This window comes from Bison bison, unplaced genomic scaffold (assembly GCF_000754665.1).
Source record: "Bison bison bison isolate TAMUID 2011002044 unplaced genomic scaffold, Bison_UMD1.0 scf7180017864367, whole genome shotgun sequence".
Taxonomy (NCBI): Eukaryota; Metazoa; Chordata; class Mammalia; order Artiodactyla; family Bovidae; genus Bison; species Bison bison.
The window spans coordinates 3242968-3267761 of NW_011494939.1; the positions used below are offsets into that span (position 1 = coordinate 3242968).

At 37.4% G+C, this 24794-nt stretch overlaps 1 long non-coding RNA gene across 1 annotated transcript; it reads right to left on the minus strand.

Moving 5' to 3' along the window:
• Positions 1-4613: 4613 nt before the first annotated feature.
• On the minus strand, positions 4614-9706 carry LOC104999993. The gene is made up of 3 exons (XR_826680.1): positions 9689-9706; positions 9348-9421; positions 4614-4676 (listed from the first exon to the last, which is right to left on the minus strand). It is a non-coding gene; the product is annotated as an uncharacterized LOC104999993 (long non-coding RNA).
• Between the last annotated feature and the right edge of the window lie 15088 nt (positions 9707-24794).

Sequence of the window (24794 nt, forward strand, 5' to 3'; positions counted from 1 at the left end):
AACCCCTGTCACAAGTAACGTATTTTCCCAGTAAACATGTCATAATTTTAAAGGCTGTTCAAGAAGCAGTACTTCTGTTGAAATAGTTTTGCATTCATTTTTCTATTTTTTTAACCATAATATAGTGTATGCTTTGAAAAGAATACGCATATTTATGTAATTAACACTTTTTGTTTTTAGTAAAACCTTGCTCATTAAAAATAAGAGAGTCTTAGAAACCATACAAATGGGCAACTTCTCAGTGACAATATTTGCATTCAAATTTAATCCACCATCATGTTGGTATCTTGAAATGTATCCATAAAATGACTGAGGGAAGGATACATTCTGGTAATATTTTTCTTATTTTTTAATCTAAAATATATGTTGAAATTCAAAAGGTGCTTGCCACATGTGGTATGGCAGTATTCTACATTCTGTAATAGCTAAATGCTGTGTGAGTCTGTATAACATTACAGGGGTTCACAGGCTTTAATATGGACACAAATATTCTTTTCTGCTTCAGTCTTACTTCAAGTGGTAGGAAAAAGGCTTGGGTAAAACTAAAGATTATCTAACATCATGATTTTCAAACTATGTTCCCTTGAGCTCTCGGGCTCTCTGGGGATACTTAGGGCCACGGAGGAAGGGAGGCCAAGTAGCCTCTTACCTCTTGCCTTTATCTGCTGTGACTGTTAGAGTTCCATGTAAGATGGGATAACCATGCTGGAAGGAAGAAGTAAATATCTTATGGATAAAGAAACGTTATCCATAAGATAACCAGGGTTTACTTAATGTACCACTCCGAGTCAGTAACAATATCAATTTTTTGGCGCAATTTCTTGTGCCTTAGTCTTAAACTCACTCTACTAAACCACAATAAACTTTCCCTACACATCTACAGATCTTTTTGCATAGTCATCCTAAATAATATTACTAAAAACACACACTAAGAGATCCATAAGTCAATGTTCAAAACCAAGATACTTACTGAGAATACAGCATCCAGATATGTAATACAACTGAGTAAAGGTTGTAACCCCAAATCATGCCCTTTATTTGGCAATAACATTAAATTTTTGGTTCATTATTATAGCCCTTAGGTAAAATACTGATTCATCTATTTTTAGTAAAGTAATATTTGGGGAGTATTTTTAAACTTTTAATTGTGATTTAAAAAAACAGAACATAAAATTAACCATCTTAACTATTTTTATGTGTAAAATTCAGTACTGTTAATTGTATTCACATTTTGTGCTTAAGGGTATCGTGTACAGTGAAAGAAATTAGAACTTAAATTCAAAAGATAATTAAAGAAAGTAAAGCTGAATGAAGATGCTACTTTTCCCAAACTGTGTTTTATGGAATAGTCTTTCTATAAGATGTGCCAAGTAAAAGAGGAACATAGTCAAATAATCTTTAAAATGTAGCATGTTATATCCTGCTCTAAGAAATTTACAGTGACAATTTGGACCTGAAAAACTCTGAGAAATCATATTGTAAATATCTCTTTGAACTTTGTATAATATAGAGTATCCTAAACAATTTTTTTCATAGACTTTCCTCACCTATTTTGCATTTTAAAAATCTATCTATTCTTCAGAGCTAACGTTTTGTTAAATACGTTTTGGGAAATTCTCTATAGAACTTTTGCAGATTAAAGAAAATAAAATTAAAGAAAACATAATGTTTATGTTATTTATGTTAACTGGTTCTGTATTTACCCATCCTTTATCCTCAATTTTTTGGACAGGATATTAATAGACATCCCATTAATTCAATCACTCAACAAATATGTAGGCACAATACTAAATGCCAGGAGTATAGTAGTGAGGAAATCAATTGGGGCCCATGATCTTACAGAGCGTCAGGAAAAAAAATCACCCCAAGTGCTCTAGTGTCTAAAAAAGAAAAGGAAATAGAAGAAGCACAAGCAATTTTAGCTCTCTCTGGCACTCACATCTGGTTATTTTTGTTTTCCCTAATTCTAAAATGAGAGAAGAGGGAAAGGAAAAAAGAAAAGCAGAATATCAATCTGTTTACAATCTGTTCTTTGAATAGAGATATGCCATATTCTCCTGAGGTCTACTTATGCATCAATTAGATCTATGATAATTCTCTAATAATCCAAAGATGGGCTTCCATTGTTTATAACAAGGGAGATGGGTAGGAATGGAAAGAAAGAAAAGAAAGCAAAGGAGGAAGGAGGGAAGAACTGCCGAAAGGAAGGGAGGGAAGAGGATGGGGGGAGAAAGAAAATGCAACACAGTATTTTCTGCTCTTTCCTCCTATTGTAACTGCTTAGTTATTAATGTTACCTTCTATATAAGATAATTCTTTTTCAAGTGTAAGCTAAAGACCTTGCTTGCTCAACAACAGGCTGCATGTCATCACTGTCTTTCTAATAATTCAGGAATATCCCTCCATCAGATTCAAGCCCTACTTCTGTTAGGAAATATTTTCTTTAATTAACTCTACTAGCTCAGGCTCTGACCTCTATACTGGGGAATCTGTGTCTTCATCTGAGCACATGTCTCCTAAGCAAAGGAAAAGACAGGCCCGTGGGTTCAGCTAGTACATGATTCTCTAGAACTATCCCAGCCCAAGAATGCCTACACAAAAATGTTAGACATAGTCCTACCAAAAGATGTTCTTGAAAGGTTTAGGAAGAGCCTTGCCTTCTTACTGGATGGTTTCCTCAGGTCTGTTTTCTTGAGTAGAAGTCAATGACCTGAGGGGTAGCTCCTGTATATGCTACTTGAAAGTAAATATTGTAGATTACTGGTCTTTGATCATAGAAATTTAGGAAGAAGGAAAGGCTGCAAAATTTATAAGAGAAAAATAAAAAAGCTTACAACTAAGAGAGAAAAAAGGAAGACCTATGGTTTATTGGCTACATTTGCCATCACTGATGTGCCACAGGTGATTCTGTAAATTGGTTCTGAGCTGCATTCTCTAGGAAATCACAACTTCATTTTGTTCTTTCCCTCCAACTCCTCCCAGGAATTCCTTCAATGGAAATAATGTGAGATAATATCATTGTCAGAATACTATGAGGAAAGGACTTAGTAAAGAATTTGGGATTTTCAAGTTTAAAATTAAGAGCTGTGTTAGTCTGGTTTCTTGTTCTAGTTAGCTGGGAATCAATTTTCTAATTCATTCTCCTCTCTGTCATTTGCCTGTTGATAATATGCTAGGCCACTGCACTATTTGTCCTGTTTTATTCCTTTTAATTAACTTTTAAAAATCAATTATGATTACTTGCATGGATTTCTATTCTCTCTTCTCATCAAATTTGTTTGGCTTATTTTTTATTTACACACCACTACCCACTGCTGTGAATTAACAATAACAAAAAATCTGCACTCCTCCCTTCTACCTCTTGAACTGGAGAAACAGTTAGCTAATAAGAGGCTAAATGAGCCTTAGAGTATAGAGAAGCAGGAATCCTTAAATTATTTAAATTGAAAAATGGCTGGTTTTACAATCAGAAAAACTCAAGTGGACTGTAAGCCCTACTTGATTGTCCCCCCCTTATCTGGATGATCTTGTAATGACAGCTGGAGTTATCTACCATCAGCATCACTGTCCACAAAAGCGTCTCCTCTCTCTGCTCCACTCTGCAGCAGCCCTGGGGAGCTGGAGTTGTTTCAGGGGAGAGGGTCCTAGAGGACTGGAAACTGTATTAAAATGTAAAGCTGTCTCTAGTGACAATACAAGCTCAGTAAACAGTGACAGATCTTTAGACTAGAAAACTGAGATTTCATACAGTGCCACCAATAGCCTAGGGTCAGTGTAAAATAAAAAGCAATGTGAAATAAAGAGCAGAGTAAAATAAAGACTAAGAGCTGGAAGGAAAGGAAAATACCATGTTTCAATGTTAGCAGTGCAACAAATGCCGTGTGTCAGACCAGGCCTTGCAGATTTCTGTCTCAGGAAGCAACCCAGTCAAATGTATTGTGGGAAGTCAGGATAGTGTCTGCTTTGAAAGATTAGGGAAGTACCCCCCAAACATTCCTGATTTTCTCTCCATAAGCAAGTTTTTCTTGAGCTGTATCCATGAATTTTCTGAAACTTTTTGTTGCTAATAGTATTAGTAGTAATAAGATGGTAACAGCAATCTATCACACTTTTTGAAAGTCCTTCACTTCATCTGCCATACTGCCACAAGGAATCAAATCTTCAACATATATTTTATGTTACTTGCCCAATTTAATCGACTGCATTATAAAATAAAATCAAATTTATTTGACATTGTGTCCATTTAACTCAAAGGACTCCACATAGTATTACTCACTAATAAGTTGAGAAGCTGAAAATTAAGATGCCAAAGTATAATTAAGTCATTTGTTACAAACAAGGAAAATTAAAAACATGATTCAAGTGATTTCAATTTGAGAATGCTAAGCTTTTCAAAAATCCCTCTTTATCTTGCATTCAAATTCCTTACTAGAAAAAAAATTAAGCACAAAAGTAATAAATAATACTTTAAATAGCTCAGTACTCATAAAAATCAAAGTACTCATAAAAATCAAAGTTCCCTGTGATTTGAAAACTTTCTCAGGAGAGATTTATTATCATCACCACCATGACAACCACCTACAGCCACTTATTGAGTGCTTACCATATTTCTCCCCAGCCCTTCTTTCTCCTCCAAGCCTCATGTTTAAGCTCATTTTCCCTTCTGCTCAGGAACCCTGAAAAGCAAAAAAAAAAGCAAAAAACAACAACAACAAAGTGTTGATCTAAATTACCTAACTGACAATTTCTCTCTTTATTCAGCTAGCAAGTTCAGCTAACAAATGAAAAAGCTGAACGGAGTACCCCATTCCTTCATGTTCAGCAGAAAATATTAAAATTACTGGTCAGATCACAATTACTCAAATTATCAGAGGAACCCCCTAAGTATGTAATACTTTTGTCCTTATTTTTCCTAAAAATATTTTGTTTACATTTGACCTGTTTATATACTGATTTTTGTGATGATAAAGCCTGGTAGAGTTACTTAAGATGTTTTTTCCATTTTCAGTTCAAAGATGCCTTAAGGTGTGACCTTGTACACCAGCTTCCTTCCCCAATGTAAGAAAACAAGATCCTCTCTGTCCCCAAAAACAAGACTGGGCACTGGAACACAGAGAGGCCCCTTTGTCCAGCTCCCTCCACCACCCCCATTAATATGCACTGCTGCAAATGAGGCCCAGTGAGGAACGCTTTTGACTTAGGAGATTGGATTTTTTGCAAAACCCCAATCTTTGTTCCACAAGGACACATGTCAAATGACAGTCCCCCATAGTAATTGTAACTCCACCATGTTCTCCCATTCAGGATACTGTTCTGGTGTGCAAGTGAGTGAAAACAACGCTGTTACAAGGATAACCTTGAGTTTTCTGGAATTAATTCTTAAACCCGAAAACTTACCATTTCACGTTTCTTGTAACATATCTCAATCACAGCAGATCATGACACACACACCAAAGTCTTGTGGACAGTGGGGCTGAAAATACCCATTTAGCACAACTAACAGCCAAACAAGAAGAGCTAATAAATGAGGAGATCCTTTGATCCCTAGAGCTAACCAGAGATGCAAGAGAGCACTCTGAACTACCACTGCCTCTTAAGAAACTTTCTGTAAATGATAGGATCAAATCCTACTGCTCTGCTCCTTCCAGCCTGGTACCTTTCATACCAAGTTGGCTCAACAGCCTTAATTTTATGAGGCGGGGCAGGACAGAGGGTGTTTACATTAAACTAGATTTTAAATAACTGTGTGTGTGTGTGTGTGTGTGTGTGTGTGTGTTGCTTAGTTGCTCAGTCGTGTCTGACTCTTTTCGATCCCATGGACAGTAGCTCACTAGGCTCCTCTGTCCATAGAATTCTCCAGGCAAGAATACTGGAGTGGGTTGCCATTTACTTTTACAGCAAATAACCTTAAGATACCAAAATATTCTTAATAGTATGAAATTAATTCTATGCCCTGTGACTCAATTTCTTTTTATTAACTGCATTTTTGGCATGGGTTAACTTGGACTTTACATTGAAAAACAAAATTAATTTTGAAATTTTCAGTGCTCAAAAGTGCAATGACTTTCTGGAGAGCTTTTAAAAAGACAATTAAAATCAGACTCTCTGAGAATGGGACCAAGTCATCGGTAGTTTTTAAAGCTCCACAGATGATTCCAAGGTGTAACCAAGATTAAGACCCACTGGTCTAAGGAGGGGGAAAAGGGCAGGAGAGGGAAGTTAGTACAGGGCAATATTGAGAAACTGTGGTCATTCAATTATAATTGGTGTTATTTAGATTTGTCAACCTGATATTCTTAAAGCTGCCAATGACATTGGAGAGATGGGCCTAAGATGTTCCCCAACGGCAATCATTTGCTGTCTCCCTGTGCCTCTATCCTTGGAGCCTCATATCCCTGGGAGCCAGGGCAAAAAGAAGTGCTGATTTCTGCATAGCTGCAGAATTCTCTTAAAATAGATTCATTAAAATCTTTCTCTACTTCTTTCTCTTTAGAGGCAGGTAGAAGTAGATAGTCCTATACCTACTACAGACTTCCTCAGAATACACAGATTCAGACTAGAGTGAAAAATATATATATATATGGTATATCTATTGCAAGCAAGGTGCTAACTTAACCTGTACTACCACCTCATGAGTCAGATATTAGATGTGCCTCCATTTTACAGGTGAAGATACTGAGAAAAAGCAACATAAGAAGGCTGCTCAAGGTCATACAGCTAAAACGTGTCTAAATCTGGACTTTTTACTACTCTAAGACAGATGGAAAACTGACCAAAGGTCACCCCAGCCATTCATGGACAGCTGTCTGTGTCAAAGCAATTCTTCATTCTTTAGGTAGAGAATCAAATTAGTATGCTAATTGTGTTCTTTGCTAGTATGTGTAAGCAAGCATTATACTCACAGACATAGAAAAAAATCTTAGTATTCAGACACCATTATGGTATATTTGTCCTCTTTTGAAACATCATCACTAGTTCTCATAACCAATTTAAGTCTATTGGAGTTTCTTTGATTAAAAAAATGTTTGAAATAGCTAAGAGAACCCAGCATATGCATCTAAGCTCAAGCTTACATGGAACCTTTGAAAACAGTGTATGACTCCTTTATATAACCTTTTTTTTTTTTTTTTTTTTGATTTGTGCTTAGTCGCTCAGTCATGTTTGACTCTGCAACACCACGGACTGTAGCCTGACAGGCTCCTCTGTCCGTAGGATTTTCCAAGTAAGAATACTGGAGTCAGCTGCCATTTCCTCTTCCAAGGGGATCTTCCCGACCCAGGGATTGAACCCTAGTCTCTTGTCTCTCCTTCACTGGCAGGTGGATTCTTTACCATCATGCTAACTTTTTTTGATACTGAACTTTTAAATTTTTATTGGGGTATAGCTAACTTACAATGTTGTATTAGTTTCAGGTGTACACCAACGTGAATCAGATATACATATACAAATATCCACTGTTTTTTAAGATTCTTTTCCCATATAGGCCATTACAGAGTAGAGTTCCCCGTGCTATACCAAAGGTCCTTATTAGTTAACTATTTTATATATAGTAGTACAGTAGGCACCCAATATGCTACTGGAGATCAGTGGCACTGACTCGATGCACGTGAGTCTGAGTGAACTCCAGGAGTTGGTGATGGACAGGGAGGCCCTAGATTCATGGGGTCGCAAAGAGTCGGACACGACTGAGTGACTGAACTGAATTGAACATACATGTTAATTCCAATCTCCCAATTTATCACCCCACCACCCCAGAGTAAATGGAAATCTTGAATTCACGGTGGTAGAAGAGAAAAAAAAAAAAAAAAACATCTTGTATGGTCTCCCTGTGAAGTCCTACTTTGTGAGCATAACTGGGATTTGGCGTCAACCCCAAACAGCTGGAGCCATCTGTTTCCTATTTTGTAAACTTTTACTCAACCAGAAATCACTAGCTACCTAAAGAAACAGCCTAAGGTAAAACTTGCCCTTTATTCAAGCACTGCCTTGAGTAAATTGTGTCTACTATGTGCTAGGCACTGTTGCTCTAGCTATTTCATTTTTACCCCTTTCCCAACTTACTAGCTCTCCTGTCCCTCTTCTTCTCACACTCCCAAAGGCCTTTTCTCTGTCCTTCTACACCTCGGAGCCAAAACCTGCTCCTCAATTTTTCATTTATATGAAGGCAGAAGTACTTGATAACAGCTAACAATAATTATGATTTCCAAGGTGATGTGCATTTTCACAGTGATCAAATTCTTTATTCTAAAAGGGCAATGGTCTTCTAATTCCAAGCAATGGTTCCCTGGAGATTGATGAAGCTTGCTCTGATCTTGTCACTTCATGGCAGCCTATGGCTCTCCTGAGGTCAAGTCCATGCCTTTCCAAGTTTTTATCCCAAGTATTTGGCACAGTGACAAACATATCTGGCACTCAATAATGAAGGAAGCTCTGGCCTGAGGCAAGCAAGTTACAATAACAAGTTGCTGACACGAATGAACGAGAAGGTGCTGGGTTAGTTTTGAGCCAAAATACCATCAGGAGAGGCCAGGTAGAATAATAAGAGGAGATAACCCAGAGCCATCATTTGAACTCTCCTAGAAGCCTGTGTTAGTTTTGAGAGATTCCTGGGAGTTCCCGTTAGCTCTAGGATCTACAGATCTGGTTTTACTTAGAAGCTGTGCTACTTTTCAATTTGTTGAATGGAACTGGGATAACAAGTAACTGAATTATTTTCAAAAAATCAATACTGAGCATCTGCTATGAGCCAGGAATGCTGCTAGGCATTGCAGATACAGCAGCATAAAATCTAGCTCCTGCCCTCATAAAGCTAATATTCTACTTAAAGAGTCTGGTGTGAAAGCATTAATTACATAATTTAGTATTTAACTGGAGTCATATTCAGCACTACAAAGGAAAATTGCAGGGTGCTAAGAAAGCATATAACAGAGGGACATGATCTAATACAGAAGATGAGACAAAGCTTCTCATAAAAAAAAAAAAAAAAGTCATTTAAGCTGATTCCTGAAAGATAAGGAATTAGGAAAGGAATTAGGTGGGTAGAGTAGACATTTCTAATAAGCACCTTTACCATGTGATATACTAGATACACTAGAGCTAATCCTGAGAACTGTCTCAACTCCTTTTCTTGATGTTGTTCATGAAGTAAAACTTTTGAGACCTTTGCAACAAGTTAGCCTATTCAAGGCTCTGAATTCAGACAAAAGGAAACACTGGCATAGAAAAAGAAATCATTTCCATACAGTCAACAACTTGCTGAGGCACACACAAGTATACTGGGATCCCATCCATGACTGCTCTTCTGTGCTCTCACCTAGGTTATTAGCATGAACGCCCATTTGACTTACCCCATCAGCAGGCCAGCAGCTCAAATTCTAAAATTACCATAGACTAGACTTTCGATACGGTTCTATCCAAAAACCTTGGGCAAAAGAAAAGGAATTAGGAAAAAGGAAATGAGACAAGGCCCTGAAGACCTCAGAGAGAGTCTGATCTGTGTAAGGGGTATTTTAACCATTCCACTCACCCTTCTTTTAATACGGAGCCAATTCTTTGTAAGTTTGCAAAAAGACATTTCCAAGCTCATCATGCTATTTTATACATCACCTTTCCTTGGCCCTTGGTGCCCTTCTTCAGCTAATTAAATTCTTGTTCCTAAACTTTTACCTCTGGTATTTTATCTTCTTACCTTACTGTCCCAATCGAGATCTCCCTTTTTTGTGCTTTCACAGAAAGCTGTACTTTAATACCTCATCAGTTATAATAACTGATTTACTTATCTGACTCATCTATTTCTTGTGGGAGTAAGTTCCTTAAGGGCAAAGCTCATTTTTAATCATTTTTGTATCCCTAGTTTCTAGCAGAGTACTACTTTAAAAATCCACTGAATGAATTAATGCTCACGTATGATACTTTTCTTAGCCTCTAGACAGACACGGAGGTTTAGATTTTATATATCTAGTAAATGGACACGGAAGCCTGGCGTGCTGCAGTCCATGGGGTCTCAAAGAGTCGGACACGACTGAGTGACTGTGAAATGAACTGAACTATCTAGTAAGTAAGTCTTGTTTTGTACATAGGAAATTTTTTGACTCATACCAGCCTGAAATTCTCCATTTAAAGATAAGTCTGCTGTGATTATCTTAACAAGGCTGTTGCTCTATAGTCTTCCTTTGAAAACATCTTAAGAACTAAGTAGACCAGTATACATGGCCCCACTGACTAATAGATCAGTCAAAAACATGATTAGTTTTGATGTTCAACACTGAATAAGATTCAACCATATGCATGCTGCTGCTGCTGCTGCGTCACTTCAGTCGTGTCCGACTCTGTGTGACCCCATAGACAGCAGCCACCAGGCTCCTCCATCCATGGGATTTTCCAGGCAAAGTACTGGAGTGGGGTGCCACTGCCTTCTCCGAACCATATGCATAAGTCTGATCTTTTAGATAGTGCATTTTAAATAACTTCCATGTTTCATATTCCAAGCTAGAAGCAAGGGAAGAATAAACTATGCCTAGCAAGATACTTATCAAGTAGTAAGTACTTAAATATTTAATGAGAAAAAGAAAAGATATTAATAAAGGAATAACTAGGTACAAGTATAAATATAGCACAATCCACAGGAATCAAGTTATAAGTTAGAATAAGAAACTTATCATTGTCCAAAATGACTAAGCCATCAAACATAAAAAAATAAAAGCTATTGGAGAGTCACATGGAATCAAAATAGAATCAAAACATCATTCAAATATTGAAAAAGAGTATGTCTGAAAAAAAAAAATACTAACCTGGAGGAGGCAAAATTTGGTAAATGAGGACAATATATTATAAACTCTAAAGAAATCCCCATACCACCCAATCTTTCTTCTCACACCCATCCTCCTCCCCATCCACCCCAACACGCACAATCACCATCCTCAGGTACACACATCATGGTTGTCTTGTCTATCTTCTCTTCCTAAAATAACTTTGATCTGCAAAAGAGGAAGTCAGAGATGATAGCAGGATAAAAGAAAGTTTCCTCCAGCTAAAATTCTCCTCTTCCAGTTCTGCCTATTATTCTTCAAGAAAATGTGAAAGTAAAAGTTGCTCAGTCATGTCCAACTCTTTGTGACTCCATGGACTATAGTCCATGGAATTCTCCAAGCCAGAATACTGGAGTGGGTAGCCATTCCCTTCTCCAGGAGGATCTTCCCAACCCAGGGATCGAACCCAGGTGTCCCACATTGCAGGCAGATTCTTTACTAGCTGAAGCCTTTACCACCAGGGAAGCCGAAGAATACTGGAGTGGGTAGCCTATTCCTTCTCCAGTGGATCTTCCTGACCCAGGAATCAAACTGGGGCCTCCTGCATTGCAGGCAGATTCTTTACCAACTGAGCCACTAGGGAAGCACCATTATTCTTCAAAGACTGGCATAATTGCCACCTCTTCTATGAAAACCTTTTTTGATCTACTATATAGCCCCCTAACTAATTGCCTCCTTCCTCTGCACTATCACCACAAGTTACCTCTTCCCCTCTTTTGCAATTATTTTATTAAAATCTTTTATTGCAGTTGCTTCCATCTGTCCTTCCTCTAGGACAGCAGCTTTGAAAGAGGTGCTGGGTCTCATTTACCTTTATATTCTGTTCTCCCTCCCTCTGTTCTTCATCCCTAACCCAGAATCTGGCAAAAAGTAGGAACTCAGAAAATGTTGTATGGAAAGGAAGAAAAAAGAAAAAAAGGAAGTTTATTTCTGATGAAAAAAGCCATTTGTCTTTCTTCAAAATATTTTGTCTTTTCAAATTCAGGGGCAGCCTTTTATTCCCGAGGTGTTAGGGCATGTGCCCTTAAACACCTTACTTTGGCAAAGAGCCCAAATTCCATTTCCAACCAGCTGAGTCATTTTCAGTTTCTTTGTAGTTCATTCATGCTTTCCGCCTTCATTGACACATTAACATTTCATGGTGAGTGGGTCCTGTTCAGCTGGCAGCCCCTCAGCCCTACACCTCTAAGCTGTACTCACTTCACTAGTTCCCAATTGCCTGCCTCTTGGGAAGCTCTCTGTCATCAGCATCATCTAGCTGGCAGAGTTGTCTGTCTGCTGTTGTCACACCTAAGTTATGATACTGAACAACATGAAGCAAACTCGGAGACTGAGAGACCTCTGTTAGAGGCTATTTTCTCTCATATGTTTTTTTCAAAAGCACCTAGTTTAAGAAAATAAGAGAAATACAAATAATTAAAGAACTGGATAGGTCTAATATCAGCTTAATTTGGTATCTTGTTAAAACCTCTCATGTTTATTCTTCTCAAATACCTATACTCTGTACCTCCATGTCGTCTGCAACAGGGACACTCAGTGAGTTTCTAGCTTGATCTTATTTTGTAGGTAATGAATTTAATATCTTAACCTCAAAAACAGTAATACTCCATGAACAAATTTAGTAACTAAAAATCTAGCATCTCTAAAGCATGGCATACAAAGGTTTCTGCTCATTGACTTCCAAAAGGAAATCATACATGCATACACATATAAATATCTGTTACAAGGTTAGCATTTCAGGATTGACTTTCATGCCTTAGGCCCTTAGTAGGTGTTCAATAACTCCCCACAGAGACACTGATTCGTTTTAGTAGCTTCCCGTTATTTCCAAAGAAACAGTATTTTCCAGACTTTTCTGATCAACAAATGAAATGTACATTTTTTTAAAAGCTGTAGAAATAGAATAATTCATATTGCAAGGTTATTTATTACCAGCCAGACCCTCATCTTGCTCTACGGGTCTCTGATAATCACCTATTTCAGAAGCCATTAGCCTTCTGTGTGTTGTTAAGCACTCTTCACTGTAACGTGTCTATGCCTTTGTATTCTAGGGGGAGGAATGGTGTGTACTGAAGTAACAGACCTCTGTTGACCAAGTAAGAAAGTCCTTGATACACAAATAGTACATTAAACTGCTTTTATTTGTTATTGTTGAAATTAAACAGTTTGTGGAATCCCTGCCCAAGTATGGGAACTTACAAAACCTTTGAGACTATGTACATTAATTCAAATTTTTAATGTTACTCAAACACAGACTTATAAGGAAAATGCACATTGAAAGGATGTAACAGTCAAAGCTTAGGCACTTATAGGAGGACAGCAGGAGCTGGATTTAACAATGATTTTAGAACCACTGTTTTTTAAAAAGGAGGCGAAATATTGCTTTTACTGTTTTCAGATAATAATGACTGTTGTTGCAAATTATAAAATTTAATTAGCTATATAAATGCCAGAGGAACAAATAGTGTGCTATTGTCTTGATATCTTTCCAGAAATTAGTCTTTTAAAATAAATTTGCCATATTAATCATCTAAAAATATTTTTGATCACTGAATTAATAGTTTGCAGCCTGTTTTCAGGTACTCATTGCCATAGGTGATTGCTTCTTAATTACTACATGGGTTCTTTCTATTCACTCATATTAATTCATGTTTTCTGGCACAGTCCCAAAAGGCAGCCTTGCCCTATATCTTCTAATTACTTCTATAATTGAATTTGCCCACTTTTTCTAACCTATTTTTTAAACTGACTGTGTTTGTTCATGGTTTATTGTGTCTTTTTTGTGTCAGTTCTCTGGAAGCAGAATGTACATTGATTCTTTCCTCGTTTCTCATTAATTTTCAAGAGCTTTGCTGCATGTCTGTTTTTTCAGTCTGTCAGACCTATTGCTGAACCAAAAAAATAAAAAGACTCTTATTATTAAAGGTTAGGTAAAATAGACTGAAGTTAATTAATTCATTAGTAACTCTGAGCCAATTACTGAAGCCTTCTCTTATTTATATACTTGTTAACAAGACAGAAATGAGAAAGGCCAATTACAGGCACATGTCCTTCAGAAGTTCAGCAAACCCAGAGCTTATGCATTTATCAATAGTCATCCAAAAAATATTCAGTTAATCTATTATATATGTGAAATTACATTAAAAAATTTTTGACTAACATTCTATTCCATTCTGTTGATAAATTCTAACATGTTTTTGCCCCCATCCAGATATCTTTAATCTGTCTAAATTCTTCGAAAATTATCTCAGTGTATTACTTAGCCTTACAGCAATTACAAAAATAGAAAAAAAATATTTTCTGGTTTGCAGCATTTTCTTCTTTATAAGCTTTTAACTGATAAAAGCTCAAATAACTGATTAGCAGATTCAGTATACTAGAACTCTTTAAATATATTCCACTTGATTTTTATTATGTCAGAACTTTACAACATGCAGAAAGGCAGTTTTTCCCAGATTTTTCCTGGTGACCAGTATAAAAAAATTTAACTTGTTCATCCATACAAACTACCTTCACAGTACATACTATAACCATTACTTCCCCTTCCTTACCTCAGAAATATTTTAATTTAAATGGATTTAGGAGGGAAGGGGGGTGATCAGTGATTGATTAGTTTTTTTATACATTTATATTCTCTTTATAGGTTTGTGTCACCATGGGACCAACAAATCAACAGAATGAATTGACATTAATGTCTCAATAAACTGACTGGTTGTTTGGTGGAATTAAAACTTGAGGCTTTTTTTTTCCTCAGTTTTTTCTTACTTTTGAAATATTGTATAGACATAGTTTTCCATAGTCAAGTGATGCCAGGGTTACTGCTCCCTTAGTTTTCCCACAGTTCCAAATGTATTCAAACTTAATCGATTATTTGATAACATGGTAAGAACAGTCACAGTATTACAAAATAAGAAAGAATCTCAGCAGATGGTTAGTTCAGGTCTTCTATTCTTAGAAGACCAAAGAATAAAATTTTATAAAAGGTAGTATGCCTTTCTTGATACTTTCTACATCTGAAGTTAATACTTTCTTGCCTCTAAATTTTCCTATCCTCTTATTTATAACCATTTTATGAAGTTTTTCACTTTTTATGGTGCATTATAATAACGTGTATCTTTTTTTCTGCTGAATTGTTACTTAATTGAGGAAGAAACTGTGTTTTATGCATTTTGTAGTCCTAACACTTAGCACAATGCCTGGCAAATAGTAGGCCTTCAATAAATACATACCAACAGAATTAGGAATGAGGAGTCCATAATCTCCTTTTAATGTGTTCGTTGTCTAACCTCCCTCACTGTCTGAGCTAAAGAGTCTCCTGCTTGAAATCAATTAGTGTATCTTGGTTTTATGTGGTAACTACAGTAAATGGATAACAAATGTTCCATTATTAATTCAGTATGTAAGCGTCTTTGCTCAAGATTAAAAATCTATAGTAATTTTTCCTCAGATGAACTGTTTCTCATTCCTTTAATTACTATCTGACTAATTTTTTATGACTTTACCGGCCTCGAGTTTGTTACTTTGGGCCAAGACCACACAGGCCCTTGTTAACACTCTTCCCAATTCCATGTGCGGTGTGGTCACGGTATCTTCATCAACACCTATGTGGAACAGAAATTAGATTTCCCAGATTCCTTTACCTTCTTCTACCCATAAGTTCTCCAAACCCCTGCGGCAGTGACTGGTTTTCCTTCTGTTGCTTTTTTTAAATATTGTCCTTGCCTCTCTTTTCTTTTTACCCTTTCTTCCTTCCTTCGTCTCTTTCCCTGACCTCCCTCCTTTTCTTTCCTATTTTTTTTAATAAGGTATCTCATTGCTCTATCTCCTAGTAACAGCATTTTTTATGTTTATGATGATTTTCCAGTGTATGAGCTCTTTTCACAGGTATCACCTTATTTAATTCCTACAGGCTATTATGCAGATAAGGAAACTAAAATTCAAAGAGGTGAAGGGACTTGCTCAAGGCCACACAGCTAGTTAGAACTTCGGGTTTTAAATTCCTGATTTGTCTGCCAGTGAGTACAAAATCCTGAAGGCCCCTTTCCTTAGATAGTTCTTTATGTGAGGAAACTATCAAACAATTGGATTTGCAGCCAACTAAATGATTTTTCCAGTAATTATACAGATCACTCTAAGGGGAAAAAATGTCACCTAGTAGTTTAGGGGGCGTATATCATGTGAAAACGCATATTCTGACTCAGTAGGTCTGCATTTCTAATGAGTTGTCAGGTGGTCTGGGGGCCGAGACTTCAGTCCACGGACCTCACTTGAAGTAGTTAGTCTAGTGACAGAGTGAGGCTCTGGAGTTGGAGGGACTTGATTCAAGTCCTGGCTTTTCTATTTACTGTAATCTGGGGCAAGCTACTTAGTCCCTCTGACCCTCAATTTCTTCATCCTTAAATGAGGATAGTAATATGTATCTTGCTGAAAGCCAAGGGAACTGACTTTCAATGAACTGGCCTGCTTCCTCTCCATACTACCACCTGATCAATCTTCCTAAGGTCTCCCTCTACTCAGACACTTCCCAGGGAGCCTCACCGCCTGGTGAATTACATACAAACTTCTCCCCTCGAGGCTCAAACCTTCAAAAATATTATAGCCAAAGTTGCCTTTCTAATTTTATCCCTCCTTACTTCTTACTCACACCTTGTATGTCACCAACACATTAGATTTCTATTTTTTCTTCTTGATTCAATTTTGTTCCACTCAGCCTTCATCACATCTCTTTCATTCTTCCTTTTAGTCCCTTTTCCCATCCAGGCTCTTAATGGGAGTGCTTTCCTGCTCTCCATCTCCTCTCATTCCTAACTCCCACACAGAGCTAGATAGGCATGTCTGGATCTGAATTCTTCTAACACTCTGTTTATATCTTGGTTGGTTGGTTTTGTATCCTTTCTTATATCTTAGTTATTTCTACAATTATATCATATCCTATTAGACTCTAAGTTCCTTGAGGATGGGATCCAGTATTGTCCAGACATCAAGGAACATAACTTTGGGGTGCACAGAGCTGGGTGCATATCTCATGAGGCTCCACCATTTACCAGAATAAGTCTCCTAACCTGTCTTAGCTCCATTTTTCTCATCTTTATTTTTGTTTTCTCATCTTTAAAGTATGTGCCAATAATTACCAAACTTGCAGAGTTACCGGGGAGAAATGCTGTATGTATAAAATACCTCACACAGTATCCAGCACATAATAAGAGCTCATGTCAGTGAAACTGAATAGATTAGAACTGACCATGTAATCCCAACAGAACTCAGACATTTATCCTAGCGTAAGAACAACTGGACCCAAGCCCAGGCTTCCAATCTGTGTGAACATTTTAACATTTTCTTTTCTGGCTATGTTTATGTAAGTGTTAAGTCTTATCAGAATGTTCCATATTCAGCCTTCTTCGAATGAAACTACATTTGTTGATCTAGCACCCAGTGAGTATAGTTTAAAGTGATATTAGAAGGCAACACAGTATAGTTAAAAAAAAGTATATGGTTTCTAGTTAAACCTGAGTTTGAATCTAAACTGCTACTCTTCCAACTTTCTAATCTCTCAGAACTATAACAATCTCAGAAGTTGGATCTAGGATGTTTTCACTTTCTTCTTTGTATTTGTCTATATTTTCAGATTTTTAAAATAAAATGCATATTATTTCTATAGCCTAGATACATTATTATTACCATGAGTGACAGCAATAACTTTGAATGTTCCAAATCTCACTTTTGTAAATTACATTTATACTTATATTTTTACGTGTGTGTGTGTGTGTGTGTGTGTGTATATATATATATATATTTTTTTTTTTTTGCTTCACTGTTCAGGGCCTTTGTGAATTTAAATGTTTTACTTATTTCAGTAATTGCTAAGGAGTAGTACATTCTTTTCATAATCTTATAAACTAATTTTAAAAACAATTAAATCTATCAATAAACTATATTGCCATTCAGTTTAGGATTTGGGGGAGGACAAATAATATTACATTTTGTCAGTGCAACCAGATTTCATTCAATACCTGGATATAATATGAGAGACAGAAATCAAGTTCGATCTAAACTTGAAGGCAGTCAAACAAATAGACTCACAGACATATAGAGGACAGATCTGTAGTTCTTAAAGGCCAGAGAGGGATGAACTGGGAGTTTGGGACTAGTAGATGCAAACTATTACATGGAGAATGGATAAACAGCAAGGTCTCACTATACAGTACAGGCAACTATTCAATATCTTGTGATAAACCATAATGGAAAAAAAGAATGCATATATGTGTAACTGAGTCACTTGCTGTACAGCAGAAATTAAACAATACTAAAAATCAACTATACCTAGATAAAATAAATTTTAAAAATAAATAAATTTAAGACAGTCAACGCCAAAGTCACAGCCACAGTCAGTATGCTGTTTTGTTAATGTGAGTAAAGATGGCTTAAAAAAAAAAAAAATAGAACATGGGGCAAACCTTGTTTTAATCATGGAGTATATGGAAAGAGAATTAAATGTCTATATTAAAACCTATTCTTTCAGACCACCAATAACATTTTCCCTCGGCCTCAAGAGACACTCACAAAACAATGGCCCACAGTGCTTTTAGGACAAGAACTGCAGTTGTGTACTGTGCGTGCATAGTCCTACGCAGGAGGAAGGCAATGTTTAAAGCTGCTGTCGCCTCCTGGAAAAAAAAAAAAGAAAACTGGGACTCTGAGTCAAGTACGTATGCATTTTCTGTTTTTCTGTCCTGTGGGTCTTTATTGCTAAAAATATTTTTATGAAGTTGTTCTGTGCTTCTTTAAGCTTCGTGTGGTCTTGTTTGCTTGTTCTCAAATCTCAAACCACGACATAGTTATGAAACATCTTGAGTTATTAAAAGTAGAGAAAACTGTACTTTGTGAACTGAACAGCAGGCCAAGCAATGGCTTCATAAAGTAAAATCTTATATGAAAAAATGTTCTTTTTTCATTATAAGCTAAAAGGATGACAAACTGAGACATACTCCATCAAACAGTTAAGAGCATGGGCTTCAATTTAGACCCACCTGAATGTGAGCCCTGGGTCTACTGCTGGCTAACCATGTGATCTCTGACAACTTAACCTCATTAAGTCTATCTCCTCTTCTGTAGTGTGGGGAGTATATCATAATCCTCAGAGTTAAGGCGCATATTCTTTCACATTTTAACATCTCTGATATAAGAATGCATCTTAAAACTGATGATATGTCTTGGTTTAAATAGTAAAGCTTTTTTCTTACTAGTAAATAAATTGTGGAATTTATAATCTATGACATGTGAGATTTGGTTAAATAATATATACTTTATGGAGTTGTTCTGAGATAGAAGTAAAATAATGATATAAAACCTAGACCCTGACCCATAGAAAACTCTAAGTAATATCTATTAATGTTGTTCAGTATGGTTTTTCATAAACTCTGGCATTACCCTGTCCTTTTAATCATAATTTTTGTCTGCCAAAACTGGAAGTTCTTTTCAAAATCCTTATGCTGGAATAGTCTACCTACTGAATTGTTCATTAAATTTCCTCTAATTTCTCTGGCAGCAAGATATTGACCCTAAGGGCATAAGTCTGAAACATGATCAAAATAAAGGTTTGGGCAAGTCCACACTGATTTGTCAGATTAAGCTCTCTGCAGACAAAAAGAGGAGTAAACAGTGAGCATGCCTCACCAGTGCCCGGCCCATAGGTAGCATTACCACAGTGTTGTTGAGAGGCAGCAGTGTGCATAGCGTGGTGAAGGACCACAGATTCTGAACTGGACTGGCTGAGTTCAAATTTTGGCTCTTCCCTTTACAAGCTGTGCAACATTGGAGAAGTTACTCAACCTCTCTCTGGCCTCCATTTCTTCCTGGGGTTATTGTGAAAATTAAATGAGAGCTGTCTATGTCTAGAGAGGATGCTTTGTAAGTTTGCTATTATTGAAAATACACCCTTCTGTGTTTAAGTTCCTTTTAAAAAGGTCTGAGTTTTCTTTCTTTTAAAAAAAAAAATCTGTTTTTTTGGAGCCGGGGGGCTGTGCTGGATCTTCCCTGTTCTGTGCAGGCTTTCTCTAGTTAGAGTGAGCATGGGCTGCTCTTTGTTGCAGTACACAAGATTCTCTTGCTGTGGAGCACAGGCTCTAGCACCAGGGCTTCAGTAGTTGTGGCGTGTGGGCACAGCAGTTGTGGCGTAGGGGCTTAGTTGACCCGTGGTGCACGGGATCTTCTGGGACCAGGAATCAAACCCCTGTCTCCTGCACTGGCAGGCAGATTCTTACCCACTGGACCACCAGGGAACTCTCAGGTCTGAGTTTTCTGATACTAAAAGGGAATATTCTAATCAATTTACTGTTCAAGAAAGTAACTGTTATAATTCTATTAGAGGTTTGTATATATGTTTATATGTTACATAAAACCTATAATACACAAACAGTGCCTTTGAGGTATTTTTAATTATGTGGCCCAACTGATAAAACTAATCTACTTATGAGTAAATACATGACTAAAAAAAAAATAAAAAAAGTTTGAGGTTCTTCCAACAGCCTCTGGAGTATCTGTATAATATCTCATTGTGGCTTAAAATTCACTATGATTCAGGTCAGCCTGTAACCACTATGTTTAAGAATTTTAAAATGGATGGCCTTCTTCCAACATTTGTTCACTTGTAACCCATATTATTCTAACTTTTTACAGTTGTGAACATGACTATTATGCCTAGAACAATTATGGCCATCAAATGTGTATCTCTAAGCACTGAGACTGGGCATGGCTTGTAACTTACTGTTCACACCTTTAAATATAGAGAATCAACTCTGAAATGAAATAATGCTTACCAATAGTCATTTTTTGAGTGGTAATTATGTGTTAATTCACTCAAATAATTGTAATCAATATTATTTTTTCAAAAGCAAAGCACATTTTTAGCTTTTATCTTTCTCTTCATTCAAATTTTGTTCACTCTCTAATGTCTATCATTAGTGCCAATATCAAGACACTACAGCACAGTGTGTTAGAATGTTGGGGTCCCAACAACTTGCTCTAAAACCCAGTTTGTCACTCAACTAAGCCCCAAAATCTTCAATAAGATTTATTCTTGTTCATGTCATAAGTCTGATAAGAGATGATAATTCCTTTATCCTGTACCTCTGCTATCCTGGTAGGGAAAGCAGAACCTAGAGACAATCGGTCCTGGAAATGACTTACGTCACTTCCATCCAGATGCATCAGCTAAAAAACAATCACACAACCCGAACTGAATTACAAGACGGCCTGGTAAATACTACTTGCCCAGTTAGAAAAAATAGTGTGGTTCCCTGGTGGCTCAGCGGTAAAGAACCTCAGTGCCAATGCAGGACACGTGGTTTCGATCCCTGGGTTGGGAAGATCCCCTGGAGGATGAAATGGCAACCTACTTCAGTATTCTTGCTGGGAAAATCCCATGGACAGAGGACCCTGGCGGGCTACAGTCCATGGGGTCACAAAGAGTCAGACATGACTGAGCATGCAGAAATAGCCTTTTCTCTACCACAGCCACTTACAAACTGTATTACTTTAAGCAAGTTACTTAAATTCTCAGAGCGTATTTTCTCACTGGCAAAGTGGCAGTAATAATATCTATCTTGCAAAGCTGCTATGAGGATAAGTGAGGAAAGGAACATAAAGCACATGGCATATGATAAGTAATCTATAAAACTGTTATGTTTTAGTACTAATAATAGTTTCTCCCTAAAACACATACATGCATAGAACCAAAGCCACTAGAAACCCAAGTGCTTTGGTCCTCACCAGTTTAGCTCTCTACTGAGCCTCTAGCTCCCACCCAGCCTGCCGGGAGTGCAGGACTCAAGATAGCTGAGACTCTTGGCCATGGGGCTGATATCAGTTATAAGGGTCATACTACAGGAGCAAGACTGAGGAGAAACCAAAGCCAGGGCAGGATACTGAAAATGGCTGTATGTTCTCCAGGAGAAGACTTGGAGGGGAAGACTTTACGGGAACAAATTAAAGGGGTAGAGGACCGACAGCAGAACTCACCAGTTGTGTGAACTTATGCTCAAAGTTGACCCCAATATGTATAGCTGATTCACTTTGCTGTACAGCAGACACTAACACAACATTGTAAAGCAACTGTGTGTGTGTGTGTGTGTGTGTGTCCTCAGTCATGTCTGATTCTTTGCAGCACTATGGACTGTAGCCCGCCAGGCTCTTCTGTCCATGGAATTTTCCAGGCAAGAATACTGGAGGGGGTTGCCCTTTCCTCCCCCAGGGGATCTTCTCATCCCAGGGATCCAACCAGAGTCTCATGTGTCTCCTGCATTGGCAGGAGGATTCTTTACCACTGTGCATCTTACTCCAATTTAAAACAAAAAGTTTCAGTTACATAAGAAAAAATTAGTTTCTGTCAAGACAGATAGGGGAGGGAAGGACTAGGAGTTTGGGATTAATAGATGCAAACAACAAGATCTTACTGTATACACAGTGAACTATATTCAATATCCTTTGATAAACCATAATAGAAAAGGATATGAGAAAGAATATATATATATATATATAAAACTGTGTCCCTTTGCTGTATAGCAGAAATTAAATACAACATTGTAAATCAATTATACTTCAATAAAATTATAACAACAAAAAACACAAAGTGGACCCCAAGTCCCAAGACGGCAGCTACAAGAAAGGGGGAAAAAAAATGAACACGTACTGAATACTTACAACGTAGCAGGCATCATGCTGGGACCTTTACACAAGTGACCTCATTTAATTCTCACGAAGATCCTTAGGTAAGAATCACAAACCCCTGTTTCCAGTATTGTCAAAGTAACTCACCCAAGTTTACATAGCTAGTAAGTTAGCATTGGGTCTTCAAAATCCTAATGTAGTGCTCTTTGTACTACACCACCACTTTACATCTCCCAGTGATACTAAATTGTGCTGAGGACCAGTCGATCCCAGAAAGTAGACAGGAAGTTTGTCCTGCTCAGTGGAGCAGGAAGTATACCCATTAACCTCCTCAAGTAATCCCCTCTACCCCTACTTCTCACATGACCAAAATAGCTTAGAGTACAACAGTACACCCTGCCAAAGACATACAAATATATCCCTATCTGCTTGCTAGTATCTGAAATTTATTTCACTGAGAGAGGTAATTAGCGTGTGGATGGGTTTCCATTAACATGTATGTGATATCATTTCTTTTGTGGGGGCACGTGGAAGGTGGAATCATTTTATGAACAGAGCAAGGATTTGGATGGAGAATATGGATTAAACCAAGGCCCCAGTTCCATTTTCACCAGAAAATGGCTCAGAAGAACTTCTGAGTCCTCTGTAGCCATGTAAGTCTAGAATATGGTGGGAATTAATCCCATAGAACAGTCTCACAGAATGAACCCTGAGTACCATGCCATGAAGTGCCCTCAGTGTATCCAAACATATTCAGAAAAACCAAGGGATTTGGGGCTTGGCATCTTACAGGAACAATATAAAGGCAGAATACATTCGCAGCAGAACTGAAATGAATATAAGACCAGGTTTTTCCAATCTATCAAATTTACTTGGAATTGTGAGCAGCATAAACTCTAAAAGTTCTAGCCTCTGCATCTATTTTTAACACATGCTAGGATTCTACCTACTCATTTGGGCAAGTATAAGAAAGAGTACATAAGATGCTCAACATCGCTAAGATTAGAGAAATGCAAATCAAAACTACAGTGACTTACGAACTCATGCCATCAGAATGGCCATCATTAAAAGTCTACAAATAAATGCTGGAGAGTGTGTGGAGAAAAAGGATCCCCTCCTACTCTGTTGGTGGGAATGTAAGTTGGTGTAGCCACTGTGGAAAACAGTTATGGAGGTTCCTCAGAAAACTGAAATAAGAATTACCATGTGATCCAGCAATGCTACTCCCTGGCATATATCCAGACAAAACTATAATTCAAAAAAGTACATGTACCCCTATGTTCATAGCAGCACTATTCATGATAGTCAAGGCATGGAAACAACCTAACGTTCATCAACAGACAAATGGATAAAGAAGCAGTGGTACAGATATTCAATGGAATGCTACTCAGCCATAAAAAAAGAAAAAAGGAATGTCCTTTGCAGCAACATGGATGCAGCTAGAGCTTATTATACTAAGTGAAGTAAGTCAGATACCATCTGATATCACTTAAATGTGAAATCTAAAATATGGCACAAAGGAACATATCTATTAAACAGAAACACGGTCACAGACATAGGGAACAGACTTGTGGTTGCCAAGGGGGAGGGGTTCAGGGAAGGATGGAGTGGGAGGTTGAGGTTAGCAAATATAAGCCATTATATACAGAATAGATAAATAAGGTCCTGTCATATAGCACAGAGAACTATATTCAATATCCTATGATAAACCATAATGGAAAAGAATATTAAAAGAAGAATTTATACACATATATGTATAACTGACTCACTGCTGTACAGCAAAAATTGGCATGCTGCTGCTGCTAAGTCGCTTCAGTCATGTCCGACTCTGTGCGACCCCAGAGACGGCAGCCCACCAGGCTCCCCCGTCCCTGGGATTCTCCAGGCAAGAACACTGGAGTGGGTTGCCATTTCCTTCTCCAATGCATGAAAGTGAAAAGTGAAAGTGAAGTCGCTCAGTCGTGTCTGACTCTTAGCGACCCCATGGACTGCAGCCCACCAGGCTCCTCCGTCCATTGGATTTTCCAGGCAAGTGTACTGGAGTGGGGTGCCATAACACTGTAAATCAATTTTAATTAAAAAAAATAATAATAAGAAGGAAACAATCCATAGAGCAGGACAAAAATACTAAAAATAACTATATTTTAAGTTCAAAAAAAGAAATAGTTCATGACCCAAGATGCCTCTCTTACTTGCAGTATATTTTGGGACTCCTCTGTCATTTCTATGAAATGGTATCTTCCTTACTATTACTTTTCGTGGATACTGTAACACTCAGAACAGGATTTCCATAATATACATCGTACTGAGATGCAATTCAGT